General features: G+C 49.0%; 1 long non-coding RNA gene across 1 annotated transcript; it reads left to right on the top strand.

Annotated features, from left to right (window-relative positions):
* Window positions 1-8,955: 8,955 nt before the first annotated feature.
* LOC142922978 (uncharacterized) lies at window positions 8,956-16,161 on the top strand. The gene is made up of 3 exons (XR_012940449.1): window positions 8,956-9,053; window positions 11,318-11,409; window positions 13,461-16,161. It is a non-coding gene; the product is annotated as an uncharacterized LOC142922978 (long non-coding RNA).
* The last annotated feature ends 228 nt before the right edge of the window (window positions 16,162-16,389 follow it).

The raw sequence follows: 16,389 nt of genomic DNA on the forward strand, positions 1-16,389 counted from the left end.
CCCCCCTCCCTCCACACACCCCTCTCCCCGCCACGTCCTCCCCTCTCACACCCTCCCACCCCTCTCCTCGCCCTCACCCACTCCACCCACTCACCACCTCCCACTCACTCCCCCTCCTCCACACTCCACTCTCCACCCACTCCTCCACTCTCCACTCTCCACCCATCCACCTCCACTCTCCACCCCCCTGCCTCTCCACTCTCCACTCCCACCCACTCCTCCACTCTCCACTCTCCACCCACTCCTCCACTCTCCACTCTCCACCCACTCCCTGCACTCTCCACTCTCCACCCACTCCTCCACACTCCACTCTCCACCCACTCCTCCACTCTCCACTCTCCACCCTCCTCTCTCCACTCTCACCCACTCCTCCACTCTCCACCCACTCCTCCACTCTCCACTCTCCACCCACTCCTCCACTCTCCACCCACTCCTCACTCTCCACTCTCCCACCCACTCCTCCACTCTCCACTCTTTACCCACTCCTCCACTCTCCACTCTCCACCCACTCCTCCACTCTCCACTCCCCACCCACTCCTCCACTCTCCACTCTCACCCAATCCTCCACTCTCCACTCTCCACCCACTCCTCCACTCTCCACTCTCCACCCACTCCTCCACTCTCCACTCTCCACCCACTCCTCCACTCTCCACTCTCCACCCACTCCTGCACTCTCCACTCTCCACCCACCCTCCACTCTCCACTCTCCACCCACTCCTCCACTCTCCACTCTCCACCCACTCCTCCACTCTCCACTCTCCATCCACTCCTCCACTCTCCACTCTCCACCCACTCCTCCACTCTCCCTCTCCACCCACTCCTCCACACTCCACTCTCCACCCTCTCCTCCACTCTCCACTCTCCACCCACTCCTCCACTCTCCACTCTCCACCCACTCCTCCACTCCCCACTCTCCACCCACTCCTCCACTCCCCATTCTCCACCCACTCCTCCACCCCCCACTCTCCACGCCACTCCTCCATTCTCCACTCTCCACCCACTCCTCCACTCTCCACTCTCCACACACTCTTCCACTCTCCACTCTCTCCCACTCTCCACTCTCCACTCTCCCACCCACTCCTCCACTCTCCACTCTCCACCCACTCCTCCACTCTCCACTCTCCACCCACTCCTCCACTTTCCAATCTCCACCCACTCCTCCACTCTCCACTCTCCACCCACTTCCTTCCACCTCAACTCTCCACCCACTCCTCCACTCTCCACTCTCCACCCACTCCTCCACTCTCCACTCTCCACCCACTCCTCCACTCTCCACTCTCCACCCACTCCTCCACTCTCCACTCTCCACCCACTCCTCCACTCTCCACTCTCCACCCACTCCTCCACTCTCCACTCTCCACCCACTCCTCCACTCTCCACCCACTCTCCACTCTCCACTCTCCACCCACCTTCCACACTCCACTCTCCACCCACTCCTCACTCTCCACTCTCCACCCACTCCTCCACTCTCCACTCTCCACCCACTCCTCCACTCTCCACTCTCCACCCACTCCTCCACTCTCCACTCTCCACCCACTCCTCCACTCTCCACTCTCCACCCACTCCTCCACTCTCCAATCTCCACCCACTCCTCACTCTCCACTCTCCACCCACTCCTCCACTCTCCACTCTCCATCCACTCCTCCACTCTCCACCCACTCCTCCACTCTCCACTCTCCACCCACTCCTCCACTCTCCACTCTCCACCCACTCCTCCACTCTCCACTCTCCACCCACTCCTCCACTCTCCACTCTCCACCCACTCCTGCACTCTCCACTCTCCATCCACTCCTCCACTCTCCACTCTCCACCCACTCCTCCACTCTCCACTCTCCACCCACTCCTCCACTCTCCACCCACTCCTCCACTCTCCACCCCTCCTCCACTCTCTACTCTCCACCGACTCCTCCACTCTCCACTCTCCACCACTCCTCCACTCTCCACCCACTCCTCCACTCTCCACTCTCCTCCCACTCCTCCACTCTCAACTCTCCACCCACTCCTCCACTCTCCACTTCCCACCCACTCCTCCACTCTCCACTCTCCACCCACTCCTCCACTCTCCACTCTCCACCCACTCCTCCACTCTCCACTCTCCACCCACTCCTCCACTCTCCACTCTCCACCCACTCCTCCACTCTCCACTCTCCACCCACCCTCCACTCTCCACTCTCCACCCACTCTCTCCACCCACTCTCCACTCTCCACTCTCCACCCACTCCTCCACTCTCCACTCTCCACCCACATCTCCCCTCTCCACTCTCCACCCACTCCTCCACTCTCCAATCTCCACCCACTCCTCCACTCTCCACTCTCCACCCACTCCTCCACTCTGCACTCTCCACCCACTCCTCCCACTCTCCACTCTCCACCCAATCCTCCACTCTCCACTCTCCACCCACTCCTCCACTCTCCACTCTCCACCCACTCCTCCACTCTCCACTCTCCATCCACTCCTCCACTCTCCACTCTCCACCCACTCCTCCACTCTCCACCAACTCCTCCACTCTCCACTCTCCACCCACTCCTCCACTCTCCACTCTCCACCCACTCTTCCATTCTCCACTATCCACCCACTCCTCCACTCTCCACTCTCCACCCACTTCTCCACTCTCCACCCACTCCTCCACTCTCCACTCTCCACCAACTCTCCACTCTCCACTCTCCACCCACTCCTCCACTCTCCACTCTCCACCCACTCCTCCTCCACTCTCCACTCTCCACCCACTCCTCCACTCTCCACTCTCCACCCACTCCTCCACTCTCCACTCTCCACCCACTCCTCCACTCTCCACCCACTCCTCCACTCTCCACCCACTCCTCCACTCTCCACTCTCCACCCACTCCTCCACTCTCCACTCTCCACCCACTCCTCCACTCCCCACTCTCCACCCCACTCCTCCACTCCCCACTCTCCACCGACTCCTCCACTCCCCACTCTCCACCATTCCTCCACTCTCCACTCTCCACTCTCCACCCACTCCTCCACTCTCCACTCTCCACCCACTCCTCCACTCTCCACTCTCCACCCACTCCTCCACTCTGTTGTATACGGCCCTTTTTCCACAATTAATATCCATAAGAATATTCACGGATGCATACACATAGATTTCTTTTTCCTTTCTTTCGTGACAAACAATATATATATATATTTTAATAATGAATAAAACCCGTAAGCCAGAAACACGAAAAACCAGATGTCGGTCATAAACAGACCATTAAAAAAATAAAGAAATAATAAAACTCTCGAGGCGAGGATGTTAGCAGCTATCTGCGAAGATCTCCAGATGAACAAGAGTTTGATGTGCCCTAAGGGAGGTCACGCAGAGGGAAGCCCTCCGCAAGCCAGAAATGAGGACGCCCACGGGTTAAACTATTTTTTTAAAACAACGGTTCAAAATTAAAATGCAATAACAAGAATAAGCTAAAGTTAGCGGTCCTCGCGCTCACTACAATTAAGACCAGGCCACCAGATACATCAGTGAATTATTATCCAATGATTAATTCGCTATCAAATGATTTTCACCTTTAATACTTTTACTGTTAAAACAAAGCTTGGAGCAGGAATACCGATTCACATCAAAGGTTATCGAGAAGGAACGAGACAATGGGCAAACTTGCGAAAGAGTTTAAACAATATCCCAAGCAACCCCGACCACCTTTGTCTCTCTCACAGCGCGGAGAAGCAGGAATCACACCTTATCACAAGGGGCCATCTGGAAAAGCCAGCCGGGTTTGATGAGGAGACACACCCACCCCACACACGGCAACCAGGAAAAGAAAGTTTTAAAGAAAATTGCAAAATAATATTAATAATAACAACGTGTTAACCTTACACGACATTCCATTATAGAACCTTACAGAACCAAGGGATATGGATTCCAACAATCAAGAAATGGACCTTTTAAACTCAGGATGATAATTATTTTTCTTTTTAATAATTCTATCATAACAATTCGAACCTCAGTAAAACCGAGAGGTGTCGGGAGGACGTAGTTACAAACACGAGTCTTGGCGAACATGGGACCAAATGGTATTTGAGAAATATAAGTCGAAAGAATAAAGAGGTGCTCCCGACCACCTTTGTCTCTCCCGAAGAGCGCGAGAGAGGAATTTCACGCCAAGACAACCAGAACGTTATCGCGGGGACCATCTGCCACACACGGAACTTAGTAATAGCCCCCACCCCACCCTGCACACGGGCAGCAAAAGAGCGAGCGAGCTTTAAGTTAAACTGTCACACATTTATAAACGCACAAAGTGACGAAAATTAATAAACTAAGTAAGAGCCAAGGCAACGGGGTGGATTAGGCTGGTAGAATGTGGAGTCGAAATGATATTTGCAAAGTATAGAGAGATGGGAAGATCCCGGCCACCTTTGTCTTTCCCTGCAGCACGTGATAAAATGCATACGCTCGGAAGAGCATCTTCACTTGGAAATAAATCAAATACTATGAATCACAAGCAGGATCATAACTGTGTATGATAAGATACCAACTGTGATGTGAAATGTTAAACTTAAAAAAATCTTAACCATTTCTTTGTGCGTCGGAACGCGTACAGAAAAGGGGGGGGGGGGGGAACCCGCCTCTCTCTCTGGGTGGAGGGATTAGACAACCAGACGCCACCAAGATGAATCGAGGTGTCTGTTGTCTTGATGTTTATGGCTTGAGGAAAGACCCGAACAGGACCGTGTCATAAATGACACACACACAAACATACACACTGACACACGAACCCCCCCACCACCGACACACGAACCCCCCCCCCCCCCCCACCGACATACGATCAGATCAAAGATAGCTCCGCCTCGTGAGGGGGAGCCGAGAGGGAGAGAGATTTTTGGCATAAAAAGGAGCCGTTTCAGCATTGAAATCAACTCATCAGCCCTCGGGGCCAACTCATCAGCCCTCGGGGGCAGCTCAACAGAAGAAGACTCATCTCAACTCAGCTCAACAGAAGAAGACTCATCTCTACTCATCTCAGCAGAAGACCCGCTCAACTCATCTCAGCAGAAGAACAGCCATCACCGACGCCGGAGACGTCTCTACAACTCGCCGAATTGGCGAGTGTCGCCGATTGGCGACCCGCTGCCGCTGTTAGTGGCCAGCGCCACCACGAGCGAATCGTGAGCCTGCAATCTACAACCGCCGACGACGGAGCACCAGCGCGCCGCTGCGGGCGTGCTTCTAACGCCGTCTACCAGACGGTCATCTCAGCTACAACAACGCATCTACTCGTTCACCAACGTTCGTCGAGTCCGAACCAACTACTGAAAGAAGAATCAACTGATACGTATGATACACTGCCCCCCACTACACGACAAACCAGACGTCTGCTTGACGCAAAGAATCGATTCCGAACATTGGCCTACTCTTTCACCACTCATACCATTCAACACACACTCACGGGTCATTAACAAAGCCTAAAAACCTCAAGCCATTGAACCATCCGTGATTGTGGAAACATCGCAACGACCGAGTGAATAATCTATCGTTTTTAAGAGTGTTCATAATTTTCTCTGTAATGTTGTGCTGGGGCTGTACTTCTAACCGCATAAATTACCAACTGACCCATTAACAAGGATTCATTCTTGACACCTCACCACGGAGCGCCGCTCGCGGGGATAGAGAGCGTGTTCAACCGGTTCCCTGTCAGGGGTCTGGCCACAATTAATTAAAAGATTGGCCCGAGATAAGGATATCAAAAGAAAACATCGCCACCCATTGAGTCGCATTGAGAAGTTGATTAGAAATACTTGAGTCGTTCGTTAATATTTGTCTTTCTGCATAATCTTGCTGGTATCCACGAATGAAATAACGAATTGAAACGCATATTTGTGCCTCCAAGAATAATACTGGTTGGAGTGCCCTGTCAACGAGTAGCGTTGCATAATAATCAGTCATCCTATTGTGAACAACGTGACAATAATTGCATTAAGGGCCGCGCATGATCAATGACCGAATGCTGTGTTGTGTGACAATTCAAGTAACGAAGCATGGTGGCCATCGAGTGGTGTTGATAAGGCAATTCGAAGTATTTCAGTCGAACGCTTTAAATTCATAATCGTTATGAATCAATGAACGAACATCAACGTGGTACTGTGCTGACGATTTCAAGCATAATAACTTCGCATATCAGGATGTATTAAGGATTGGATACGAATCAAAGACCAAGTGCCGTGTTGTGTAACAATTCAAGCATACGGGTTTGCATATTATAAAGTTAAGGTTTGATAGAATAGTTCGCATGTTTTTAATCTCTCTCTCAACAACCGATCGATTGCGTTACGCGTCGGGAATTAACCACAGGTGCCGCTATCGAGGTGAAACAACGCAATCGTGATGGTATCATGTTAACGCTGTGTTGAAATTCCAAAATCCCGACATTGAGTTTTTATATTATCCAAAAATTAAAGTTAGCTAGAAATAAAATTGATTAAAGCAGAAGGTTTGTGTGTGATTCTTCCTGAAATTCTGCATAATATTGTTCTGCGTTTGAGATCTGAATCCTGGGGACCTATCATAAGCACACTATCACCACACATAATCCATAACACACATAATCCGTAATGTTCAATCGAGAGTAATCGTATTCTTATCGATAATACGGAATTAAAGAGCAGAGTCGAATCGACTCTCTCTCATTCACGCTCACAACGCCTGCGTCACTGCATACGATCAATTGCGTTATTCCAATTCATAACACAATCCTCGTCACCGAGGCTCGACCTGATAATCCATAACGACCTGCATTATCATAACCACGCCCACTCGCATAAATTAATACAATTATCTCTCGAATCCGCATAATTTATGCGCATAATTACACTGATTAACATAATTTCGGATAAATTATGCAAATCTCAAATTTCATTTAATTTTCATTATTTTCATCAATTTTCATAACACCTATATATACAACACACCCCCTCGTGCGACATTCCAGCCTTCATAGGCGCTGCTGGCTAACAGCACTTGCCCCAACATTCTGGTTAGGCTATTCGGGGGATGACTGTCGCTGTTTGTGTGTGTGTGTGCTTGCGGGCATTCACCCCCAAACCCCCCCCGTGTGCAGTTATGGGGACTCATTATGCCCCCTCCCGACAAACGGGCCCACATCCAGACTCAAGGTAAGTGACAATAAAAACATATTTTTTTTCTATTTATGTAACTTTATTTTTTGTTTACCATACAGTATTTATTACAGTATTATTTGCAAATGTATAATATTCCGTGTTATGACTTTAACAATGCTTCCAATTTTTTGTTAAACCGTAATACATTTTACAACACTTCCAGTATGTGAATTTAAATACAGTACACTATTTTATTCAGACTTATGAACTGTTCGACTTACTAACGATTCTCTGTAATGGAATCCAAAAGTTGTACTATTCATTAACAACACCTCCCATTGGTATGGTTGACTACATGTGATGCAAAATAAGTTAAACATAGATAAATATATATTGTACAACACTTTCCCCAACAGTGTGTTGAGGCTACATGGGGGACCTTTGTGTTTGTGCTTGTGATTGTATTGTGGAGGCCTTCTTAGGTGCTGCTCCTTGCTAATAGCACTTGCCCCAATAGTCTCTTGATTCTATACGGGGAACGTTTGTCTTTGTGAATAATGTTTTAATGGGACGGTGTCATTTTCAAAATTGCCCCAATGTTTTTAAATGGTCGACTTGCGTTTCAGCCATTTTCGGACCCAATTAATACATCTCTTCATTTCTTGAGCTTGGTGGCGGTGGTGGCAGCTGTGGCAGCGGCGGTGGCAGTGGCGTTGGTGGTGGTGGCATCTTTGTAAATTTGAGAATTGGCGCATTTCAGCTCTTTCAGCTGTCTACTGAGATGCCGGCACTCTTTGCGCATCTTCTCTTCGCCGTGCCACTTTTCCTCGTGACGCGCCAGCTTCCCGCGCAGCCTAAACTGCTTCTGCCCTCTCTGTGGATTCAGGAAGTTCAACTCCCTCAGGTGGATGCGCAGCGACCTACGGAGACCTTCCTTTTTACAGCGCAGCGACATTTGCCGCTGTGCTGCATTGCAGTCTCGGAGAAAATCCGCACGGAGAGACGCACGCTCGCAGCAAGGCACTCTCGTCGACTCCAGCTCCAACTGGTGCTCTTTAAGCTGTTGAACCAGGCCCCTGTTCTCTCTCTGGAGAGTCTCTCGGTTATCCATCAACTCCTCCTGCTGCTGCTGTAGCTTCAGATGGGGCGTCTTGTTCTTCTGACAGAGCTCCACATTCTGCTGGCCCATCATCTCCCTTTGCAGCGTCGTGGTCTCGCGGTGAAAGTCTGAGATGGAAAGCGTAAAACGAAGATAAATGAAGATCCCCATCCCAAGCAGGGCCAAGAGCAGAACGCCAACGATCAGCAGCGCCATGCTCAGCTCGTGTTGACGGCACGCGGGACAGAGGCAAGTGTGATGCACGTCACGAAGGGGCGTGTTATTTATACCAACGTCATAACCGGATGTGACGTACACCTTGACGGGACAGTCATCCCTGCCCACTTATTGTCAATCATTGCCAACCACGTGACTCCACGGCCCCGCCCCTAACCGCGCAGCTCCTCCCCCATACTCTTCTTCCGCCTGCCCCACGTGACGCGAAGCGAGCCAATCACGCGAGAGGCGGCGCACGGTCGGCCCCGCGACCGCTTCCCGCCATTCTTGCAATGGGCGGTGGGGGGGCGAGATCACTCCACGTCGCGAGCGGGAGGAGGAGGTACTAGGGGGAGGGGCCAGCAGGGACGAGGGGGAGGGGCCAGGAGGAACGAGGGGGAGGGGCCAGGAGGGACGAGGGGGAGGGGCCAGGAGGGACGAGGGGGAGGGGCCAGGAGGAACGAGGGGGAGGGGCCAGGAGAGACGAGGGGGAGGGGCCAGGAGGGACGAGGGGGAGGGGCCAGGAGGGACGAGGGGCCAGGAGGGACGAGGGGGAGGGGCCAGGAGCGGGAGGGGGGGGCCGTGGCGCCGCTCTTGGGCCGCGAGGCCTCCCCCTGGGCCCGCGGCGCCACGCGGAGACCGCGACAGCAGCAGCAGGAGGTGGTGGTGGTGTTTGTGGTTGTAGGCACGGGAGAGGTGGTGGTGGTGTTTGTGGTTGTAGGCACGGGAGAGGTGGTGGTGGTGTTTGTGGTTGTAGGCACGGGAGAGGTGGTCACGGACAGGCGGTGAGTGCCGGGTGATGGAGGGGGGGGTGAGGGAGTGGATTTCAAGGTGAGTGAGTTAATGAGGAGAATTAATAGGTGAGGAGGGTGAGTGAGTTGAAGGGTGAGGTGAGTGAGTGGGTGAGTGGTGAGTTCACGACAGGGAGATTGGGGCTGAGTGAGTGAACGCAGCGCACGGTAAAGATCCCCTGAGAGCATTCGCAAGAGTTGGACATTGAGTGCCGCTGTCAGGGTCCACACGCAAATTACTCACTTGGCATGATATACAAATTAACCATTGTAAACGATAACTTTTAAAAAAGTCCGCTATTTGTCAGAGCTAATGCGATGTGCGTTCAGCATATTTGTAGCACGTTATAACCAACGTCAACATCGTCATTTAGAGTAACCATTAGTCCATACGCGTCACTTGCTAATAGTCCCCGGGTCAATCACAACTTTGCCGTGCGTGCAGGCTTTGTCTCTGGCTGCTCGCTAGGGCTGCGATGCCTTTCCATGCCACAAGATGACGTTCATTGCTCCTTCCACACCGCGACAATATTTACTACAGTGTTCTATAACGCGGTAGTTGCGTTGCTGAATAACACCGCGTTGTGTAAACTCCCTCGTTACAATGACTAATACAGGGTAAAGCACAGTCCGTGATAACAGCGTGAGATGCGTGTGTCGGCTGAACAAAGACTGAGGCGCGTGGGGAGCATCAGGAAGCATCCAGCAGCATCCCAATGCCTCGTGTGACGCTGTGCCCAGGCAGCCGTACAACCGCACATTCCTACTCGCGCGACGTGGTTCTGTTGACTCAACCACTTAGCATTCGCGTTATAAAACGTGTTCCCTAATACATCCATCGTGCCATATCCAAATGGCGTTATGAAAACACGCGTTAAGGCAGAACGAACTCTATAAACTATTTTTATTTTACCAGGTGAGACCCACTGAGCTATGTGGCTGTTTTCCAGAAGCGACCTGTCCACAAATGATAGATCAGCTAAATGGCTAATCACGTTAGAAATGTGTAGCACCAGCCACAAATACTCTAGACATGGGATCCCCTTTGACAGGGTCAGTGTCTACTTAGATTCACTCACTCCGCCTATTGTCATGCGGCGTGTGCAGCTGCGTCGTGACACTTGGTAGAGTGCTGTCTTTGAGGCAGAGAACTTTAAAACCGTGTGCAGTGGTTAATTTGCTTAACAGCTTTACACCGAACTCCTTGCTTGTGGTAAAACATGTTTGCGACTTTGCTGATTGAGAACTATGCAGATTTAGATTTATAGTAACATGTACTTGGTGTGAGATGAACTTCCAAACAATTTCCTTTGCTCAACATTTTGGAATTAACGTCTTTTTAAATGGTCAGCTTAAGTGATTCCGTGATGTTTATGTAACTTGACCATTAAGATTATCTATGGTGCACAATTATTTCAGGATTATTTTTCATAAGTAAACTTTAAACTGAACCCATATGTGATATTATATTGCCTGATTATTTTAATTTTTAATGTAGTCTACATGCTCTTCTGGGGATATTAACCCACATTTACCATTCATTGATGTTCCCTTTGACATTGGTAATTGGCATTGTCACACCATAGTAATTCATGGGCAATTATGTAATTCTCTCTGTGTCTATCTTTCTCTGCATCTGTCTGTGTGGTTGTCTCTCTCTGCCGGTGTGTTTTTCTCTATATGCGTCTCTCGTGTGTCTCTTTGTGTGTGCCTCTGTCTGTGTGTGGATGTCTCTCGGTGTCTGTGTCTCTCTTTCCTTTTCCACGATGTGGTGTTGTATTTACATGCAAATTCTACCTGTAGCCCCGCCCACTTACCCTTGGGCTGAGCTTATCTCAAGCCAATATAACTTCGTGTTTCAGCAGTTTTCTCGCTATATTTTTTCACCTGATGATGGTTGCTTGTGTTGCGATCGAAACGTCGTGATCTATTATTTTTTTCTACCTACGTGACTTTACCGAAAGAACCAAAGAGTATTGTGATTGTAATTTAGATTGTGATCGTTGTGGTGGAGGTGGTGATATTGATGGTGGTGTTAACGATAGCGGTGATTTTGGTGGTTGTAATGGTGGTATTGATGGTGGTAATGGTGGTTGACTATTACCCCTCTCGTGTCCTTACTTCCACCACCAGGTTTAAGAATCTGCCGGTGTCTGTGCTGGAGGTGGACGTCTGGATCTGTGCGGTCTGGAGCAGTGGACAATAGACTCCTGCAGCTCAGCCAGGTGGACGCACTGGGCAGGGAGCAAGATGGTGGTGGCCTTAGAGACCCACTTACTCCCACAGAGAGCCATAGACTCACTCAGAGAGAGCACTCACACAGAGAGCCAGAGTCTCACTGACACAGAGCCATAGACTCACTCACATGGAGACACATAGACTCACTCAAACAGAGAACCATTGATTAACCCACACAGAGAACCATAGAATCACTCGCACAGATTCACACAGAGAGACATAGACTCACTCACGCAGAGGACTATATGCAGTACATCCTCGTCTTTTATGTAATGTGTTTCGCTTAGCGCACACCACACCCACTATAACTGGAGTAGCACATGACGGACTGCTCTTATGAGTGGTGTGGGTGTTGGCAGCGTTGTTCTGTATTGCTGGGAGCTGATGCTGTACCGGAGCGCACTGTGTAATGTGGCGTGTCATCCTCTTCCTCAGCCTTTGTTCCAGCATCTGTGTGTAGTGTCATCTCACTCACTCCCTTATAGTTTTCACTCATCATATCTCCCTTTCACGTCCTTTGTATGTATATTGATGAATGTAACACAATTTTTTATTATTATTTGGCTGCTATAAATTTCCACGTCATAAGCTACTTCATTCATCTATCATTTGTGGCCAGTTCGCTTCTGAAATAGAAGCTAATAGCTTAGAGGGCTTTACTAGGTAAGATAAAAATAGTTTGTTTTTTATTTTTTTGTGATTTGCTTACCTTTCCTATACTTTTCACTTCGATTGTGTTTTTGCATCGTTTGTTCTTGTAACTTTCTGTACCACCCCAACTGGAAATCTGTGAAAAAGGGCTTTTTAGATTCCTCCAGTATAAATAACGATTATAATATAGATCTTCTACATATACACAACACATTTAAAATAAACATAGAAAACAGTGTACTGTACTCTCAATTAAAAATAGTAATAAAAGTTACATTGTGCTAAAACGGAGCCTCCCCCTTTACCGTTTTTCCTTGTAGAAAAGTTTTCTGCTTGACGTAAAATAGCTTTAAGCAGCAATTTTCGACAACGCAACCCCCGCGTTAAGCAACGATATGTTGTACTCACTTACACAGAGAGACATAGACTCAAACTTGATTTGGCACTTTCGTGACTGCAGGAATTACTCTTTGGTTATTTCGGTAAAGTCACGTAGACTTGCACAGAAAGCCATAATCTCACTCGAACAGAGAGACTTGGAGTCAATCACACAGAGCCATCGACTCATTCAAACACAGATGATGATAACAGATACCCATGAACTCACATTGAGACCCATGGACTCACACAGAGACCAGTAAACTTACCAGACCCGTAGACTCACAGAGACGCATAGACTTACAGAGAGGTATAGACTTACACAGAGACCCATAGACTTACAGAGAGGTAAAGACTTACACAGAGACCCATAGACTGGTGAGCGAGATTTGAACTCGGATCACCAGATTTGTAGCACAGCACATTCGCCGATACACTACCGTTTACCTTACACACTCACACACGCACTCAGATGCTCACTCATTCACGCAACCAGACGCTCACTTACACATTCAATCAATCACTCACACACTCGCGTTTTATTGCATGTAGCAATATCTTCAGGAGCTAAATGTCAATTATTGAGGTCTGTTAAGATAAGCGAGTGTGTGGGTGTGTGGATGACATAGCAATAGTGGGTGAGTAGGTGAGTGAAGAGGTGAGCTCAGTCGCATGTTGCAGGTATCCCCCAGGACAAGGCGGGTCATATTTAGGGTGTGTAACATGTTGATTGACTGGGTTGAGTGTTGCGTGTTTGTGAGCGAGTAGGTAAGCTCACTCGAATGTCGCAGGTCTCGCCCAGCGTTTTCCAATCAAAGATTAAACAGATGAATGAGTGGTGGGATTTTTGTTATTGTTTTCAGGTGATCGGCACCACGTTAACACAAATATCTGTATTACACCTTCATCCATGTAATAGCTGTGTCCATCTTACACCTCCATTTTCTTAGAAGCCTCTGGATTTGACATAGGGCATCTTTTTCTGTGTGTGTGTGTCTGTGTGACCCAGTCCTGAACCTTCCCTCGGTCGACTCACCCTCTAAAGAGTACCTGGTGCAGTGTCTATAATAAACATCAACAATTGGGAGAGACAAAGGTGGCCGCGTGCATGGTGTTGGCCACATCACATCCCTACAGCAGATTTTGGCGAACCATCGAACAAAGGCGGTCGCTGCATCACACTTTCAGAAGCGCTTCTGCGGCCGTCTCGAACGCTCTTCCTTCTGATAGAAGCCACTGGAGCTGTGCACTTTTACATCTTGATTGAAAACTAATTTCTTTAGAACTACTTTTTGTGCTGAGTTTGATGTCCTTCCCCTGCACCTCCGATTAGCACAGTTGGCTACGTACCGTGCAAAAGAAGTTCTACATACAAAATACATACCACCCCCTCGTGTGTTCCACAGCACAAGGCTCCACAACTTGCCCTAACATGTCTATTGAGGCTACTTTGGTGACCTGTGTGTGTGCATAATTAATTATCATTATTTTATTAAATGGCCTTAATCAACAAAGTACACGAGTCCATTGAGGGACGGGGACAGCGTGGGACCCTTCGTGGAGCCGATTCTCGCAATGGCGGAGGAAGAGTTGGAGGGATGCAGCAGAGGAGGGGGTGGCACCGCACGATGTTCGTGCTGAGAGTGAACGTGGCACTGGGGGAGGCTCCGGAGTTGGGCCTCTTCAGGGCGACTGGCGATAGAGTGGAGAAGTCGAGGTGAGAGTGACTCGGGGAATGGGGGTGAGGTGAGTGGAGGGGTGACTCGGGGAGTGAGATTAGTGGAGGGGTGACTAGGGGAGTGGACGTGCACCTGATTATGCACGAATGTGAGTGGACTGCCCATGCATTCATCATCATTATGGGCATCATCACCAGTGGTAAATCCACTGTTTGATGAAGGCCTCCCCAAACCAACGTCACTTCTCGTGACGCCTGCGCTGTGACAATCGGCCCCAGCACCTGTGCATGAGCTTCCCACCTCCTCCTCCCCTCCAAGTTACTCTTGATCATCAGCCATCGTCACTTCCAGAAACGTTTTCATCTGCGTGTTGCTCTTTCCTTCTCATCATGGTCAACATGAGGAGGGATCTTACCTCTGTGTATGTTCTCTCATCTGCGCGTTCCTCTGTCTTGGTGTGATTTCGAGCACGTGTCTCTGCATGCTTCTCTGCGCAGGGTTTGTTCTGTACGTGTTTTTTGAGCTGGTGGCCGCGTCTGAACCGTGTCGTGCCCGTCAGGATGCCACTCAATACAAAACAAATGGAAGGAGTGAAATTATCTTGGGACCACAGCCTTGTCTCAATTCTTCACCCCTGGTGTACAAGTCAGCAGCTGGGACCATCACTGCTATCCATTAACATGTACGGGCTGCTAAGGATTCTCTTCATCTCTGGGTCTCTACCTCTAAATGATGACTCTGAGTATTGACCGCAGTGCATTTCTCAGCTCTATCGAGTACCCGGTAAGATCGAGAAACTCTCAGCTCACACGGTGGCTTCGGGTGATCAGCCAATGAATACATCAGGATGTGCATCCTCATGAATAACCAACGTGCATTGCGGAAGGTGCCGACTGACTGCCATGTTGCATACTGCTGTATAAATAACCCACCCACACATGCACAAGCCTGTGTGGGTATGCTTATTATCCGGTAATTGTATAGTGTTTCGCGTATTGCGCTATGAACTTGGCAACACCAGTACCGATGAACTAAAGTGGTTTTGGGCTAACTCGAGGTCGACTCAGCCTCCAATGAGTACCTGGTGCGGTGTGTAAACATCACTACTCAGGAGATAAAGGCGGCCAGGCATGGTGCTGGCCACCCTCCCCATTGTGTACCATGCTGGCTTTCATAGTTGCTCGCTAAAAGCACTTGCCTCAAGAGTCCGTTGAGGTTATACAGACAACCTTTGTGTTTGTGTTTAATGTTTTAATTGGTAGCGGTGTAATTTTAAATGTAAAATTTTTTCATGGCCGACTTGCACTTTGGCCACTTCCAGACCCAACAAATAAATCTGTTCCTTTTCTTGGTGGCGGTGGTGACGGTGGTGGCGGTGGTGGCTTTGATGTATATTTATAGAGTGCCTTCTCTCTTGACATAACAAGCACAAGGCAGTGACAGAATGGAATGATTTAGATGGCAGGGGTGTACAAAGTTTGAGGAATAAGTGACAGCGATAGACAGTAATGGGATCGGAGAAGAGTAGGGACGAGAAGGAGTGGAGGCTTAAGGGGAGAGAAGAGGTAGAGAATGGGCAATGGAGAAGAGGTGGGGCTTTAAGGGAGGAATGGAAGAAGGTTAAGTAGAGGGACCATAAATGAGATTTGGCACAAAGAGGAGGGACAGAGACAGAAAATTGGGAACAAAGAGGACGAGAGAGGACATGGAAGGAGATGAAAGAGGCAAAATTATGTAGAGCAAGTCCATGGAGAGGTTTAAAGACCAGCGACAGGTATATTAAAAGACAGCGGTAGTGAACGAGAAGCCATTGGAGTTGAAGGAGGAGAGGCAAAGTGTGAGAATTAAAGGGGAGATTGAAAATAACTCGTGCAGAAGAATTTTTTATTTGGTGGAGGGGAATGAGGGCAGATGCAGGGAATTCAAGAAGAAAATTACATTTGTAATTAGAGGTAGCTCTGTTATATACACTTCTGTGGGTGACTGTCTATACATATGTGGTTCATAAAGCAGTGCGCCAACCACAAATAACTCTGTCCGCGTGTGATTTTTTCTCACAATTTAAAGGATTTCAACTGCACGGCAGTGCGTACAGCTGTAGACCCCTAAGTCGTATGTGATGTGCAACTTTTAGGCCTTGTAAATATTCCCACACACAGATCTTCTTAATGTGATGTTTTTTTCAATTGTAGAGGATTATCATCGTTAAAATGTTTCCTCAGGCACGTGTATATGCATAAACACGATTTGATCAAGACT

The sequence above is a fragment of the Petromyzon marinus genome, unplaced genomic scaffold, assembly GCF_048934315.1.
Source record: "Petromyzon marinus isolate PM22_M1 ecotype Great Lakes invasive population unplaced genomic scaffold, UKy_Petmar_22M1.pri1.0 PM_Scaffold_24, whole genome shotgun sequence".
Lineage (NCBI taxonomy): Eukaryota > Metazoa > Chordata > Hyperoartia > Petromyzontiformes > Petromyzontidae > Petromyzon > Petromyzon marinus.